Source organism: Hippoglossus stenolepis, chromosome 3, assembly GCF_022539355.2.
Source record: "Hippoglossus stenolepis isolate QCI-W04-F060 chromosome 3, HSTE1.2, whole genome shotgun sequence".
Classification (NCBI taxonomy): Eukaryota; Metazoa; Chordata; class Actinopteri; order Pleuronectiformes; family Pleuronectidae; genus Hippoglossus; species Hippoglossus stenolepis.
Genome location: NC_061485.1, coordinates 4,694,482 through 4,697,698, shown reverse-complemented (window position 1 = coordinate 4,697,698; position 3,217 = coordinate 4,694,482). Strand labels below are relative to the sequence as shown.

The following is a 3,217-nucleotide window of genomic DNA, read 5'->3' as shown; positions in this document are numbered from 1 at the left end:
AAGCTTCAATCAAACATCATGCTCACTTGTTGTAATCTAAAAGCTTTGCTTGTCCTATTCCAGTTTTCCAACTACACAGGAACTGCAGTCTGCTCAAAACCGATGAATTCAAACTGGTCATTTTTGTTACCTCTGCAAAAGGAGAGACTGTTTTGCCCAGCCTGTTTTCTTGATTGTTTATTTGTATGTTTGTCTGGCAGGATTGTGCCACAAAAATTCAGTATATTAAGGAAACTCGGTGTAGAGCAGAGCGAGACTCGGTGTAGAGCAGAGGCGGAAGGCTTTCGGTGTAAGAGCAGAGCGGAGGCTCCTCGGTGTGGCAGGCAGAGGCGAGCTTCGGTGTGGGGCTTAGGGCGAGGCACAAATTGTAGAGCAGGCGGGAGCTCGGTGTGGCAGGCGAGACTGGGGAGGTGCAGAGCAGGCTGGGAACTCGGTGTAGAGCAGGAGGCCCGGGAACTCAGTGCCAAGAGCAGGCGCGAGCTTTCTGTGTGGGAGGCGGGAACTCTGTGCCAGAGCAGGAGGCGGGAGCTCGGTGTAGAGCAGAGGCCCGGAAGCTCTGTGCAGGCAGAGCGGGAACTCAGTGTAGAGCAGGGGCGGAAGCTCTTGTAGAGCAGAGCGGGAACTCGGTGTAGAGCAGAGCGGAAACTCGGTGTAGAGCAGAGCGGGAACTCGGTGTAGAGCAGAGCGGGAACTCGGTGTAGAGCAGAGTGGAAACTCAGTGTAGAGCTTCATTAAGCTGAGTGGAGCAGCAGATTCAGTTCATCACAGAGACACATTGTCACTTAACATATTCAAATAAAAAATAAAAATATTGATCACAGCTGTTTTAAGGCACAAAGTTTAAACTGCATTGTTCTTGTTTTCTGTCTTTCTAAGAAAGTTTCCCAAATGTGAAAATGTTCCTTTAAAATACACTAGCATGAACACAACATGAACCACAACCTTGAACACAATAATCCCCCAGTGTCATGTCCTATCCAACTTATATAAGTCCTGACGCGCTATTCAGCACCTGCAGCGTAGATGTTAACCAATTTGATGTGTGGCGTCCTGCAAGTGCATGATCAGTGTTTTCATGCCTACTGACTAATACTGACTCATCATGCTTTTTGTGTGTGTGTGTGTGTGTGTGTGTGTGTGGTATGTGTGTCTTCATATATGTGTATGTGTGTGTATGTATTATGTATGTCATAATGTGATGTGCTTTCTTCTGTTATTTACTTTATTTAGATTCATTATTGTAGTTTTCTTGAAGTTATTTAAGCCAAGCTCTGTTTTACAGATTTTCTGAAATGTAATTTACAGGATAAAGAGACAGTTGTTTTTCAAAGTAGTACGTGGTTCCTGTCTTTAAAATATTTATATTTCAGACATAGGCAGCTGTGGGTTTAGTGACTCTTCGCTCTGAAAGAACTGAACCAGCCAGGACGAGGTTGAGATTTGCTTGACACATTAGATTTAGATAATTACTTGTTGTTCTGTGCAGTTCAGCATTTGGTGGCATGTTTCCTGGGAACAGAGTTTACTTTTGAGAAAATAATATTTATATAGAATATGTGACACTTTGGAGCTCACAGAATGACCTTCAATATTTGTTTTTGTTTTTCAGACTCTGCCATTCAGACATGAATGTGTATCATCTGTTGTGGCTCTTTTGCCAAGTGAATGCGACGGAGCGAACTTACCTTCACCTCAGCTGTGACTAAGAATGTGATGGTGACGGTGCTCTGCATTTCCATTAACTACATCAATAGTGCTCTGGTTTCACACCTTCCAAGGAAGCACCAGGTCTGTTCCCACTAGAAGGATGAATAGAGCAGCTCTGGGAAAAGAGAATCTACATTTTATTTAAGCAGGTCATTATTCATTTTCTAGAACAGATTATTTGAAATATTCAGAGAGAAGATAAGGAAACAAATGTATTTGAAAGCGTATTGTCTCATAGGGGGCAAACTGTGGTGAGAACTTTATCTGAAGAGTATGAATTTAAATACATGACAAGAATCTGAGGCTGATTCACGTTCAGGATCACTTTCATCCACTTCCCTGAAGGCAGCAGCTTTGTAATGTCCCTCAGAGGACAAACTGCTGCTGAGGCGGTGAGAACCAGCTTCATGTTTGCCCGGTTTAGAGACAGCAGAAAGAGACATTGTACCACACGTGAATATCCAGGTTCAAAAGGATTTTAATCGAACAAGGGAACAAAAAACTGTAACCTTAAGGAAAATAAAAATTTGCTTCTCCCAAAGCAAAACTAAATAATATTATGTTATTAATTGGATTCTGTTTTTATTATGCCTCAGTCATATTCAGTGGCACAACTGTCATGACCTTATCCAGACTTGTTCTACTGTTCTGAATGCTCAAGAAGTGAAACATATTATTATCAAAAATGATAAGAAGAAGAACCACAATGAACTAGTAAAATGAATAAAATAATGAGAAGAAGCTACGCGGAGGAGAACTAAGAAATTTATTAAAAAAGGAAATATAAAGTTGAAGGTGAGTTCAGATTCTCCGGGAGCACAATAATAAAAAAAAGATGTGTTTAAGATTCTGGGAAGCCTCACAGATCTCTTCAGGGTCTACTTCCCCCTTCCAGAAGGGTGCAAATGGCTGAGTTATATTGAAGCTATATGAGTTTGTTTCTGTGACTTGTTAGTCCCCATGCTGTTTCCCTCACAGATCTTCACCTGCAGGCCTCGTGTGTTCTATCCACTGGTGATAAGCGACATGATGCAGCTGGCCCTGTCCACCTCCTCCCATCATCAGCTCGCCCACCAGCCTTGCAAGATCAACGTCCCCTTCTGCCTCGTCCTGCCAACTCATCGTCACCATCACCACCACCCTCAGCACCCGTGCTGGGTCCACAAGCTGGAATAGGCGGTGGGTGCTACGTCGCCATCTGCATCCCCCTCCATGCAGTCAGTCACCGTCAAGGGACACCTCATCCCTGATTAGTCTGATCTGGGCTATGGAGGTGCTCTTTCTATCCTGCCCGACCTCTTCATCCTCCCTGGCCACTGAGCCTCTGGGATTTCTTCTCCAGGGTCTGTCAGGGACAGGGTGTTCAGGAGCAGCTACAGCCTGAAGAGGGAGACGCATGCTTTGTCGTTTGTCTCGTCTTCGTTTGACATTACTTAACTTCTCTGCCGATACCTCAGGATTCTGTTCGCTGCCAAGGGAGAAGCGACTGCAGAATAAAAGCCCAGAAACA

At 44.1% G+C, this 3,217-nt stretch overlaps 1 pseudogene; it reads left to right on the top strand.

Moving 5' to 3' along the window:
- Positions 1 to 2,883, top strand: part of LOC124851544 — a 9,196-nt pseudogene extending 6,313 nt beyond the window's left edge.
- Positions 2,884 to 3,217: the final 334 nt, after the last annotated feature.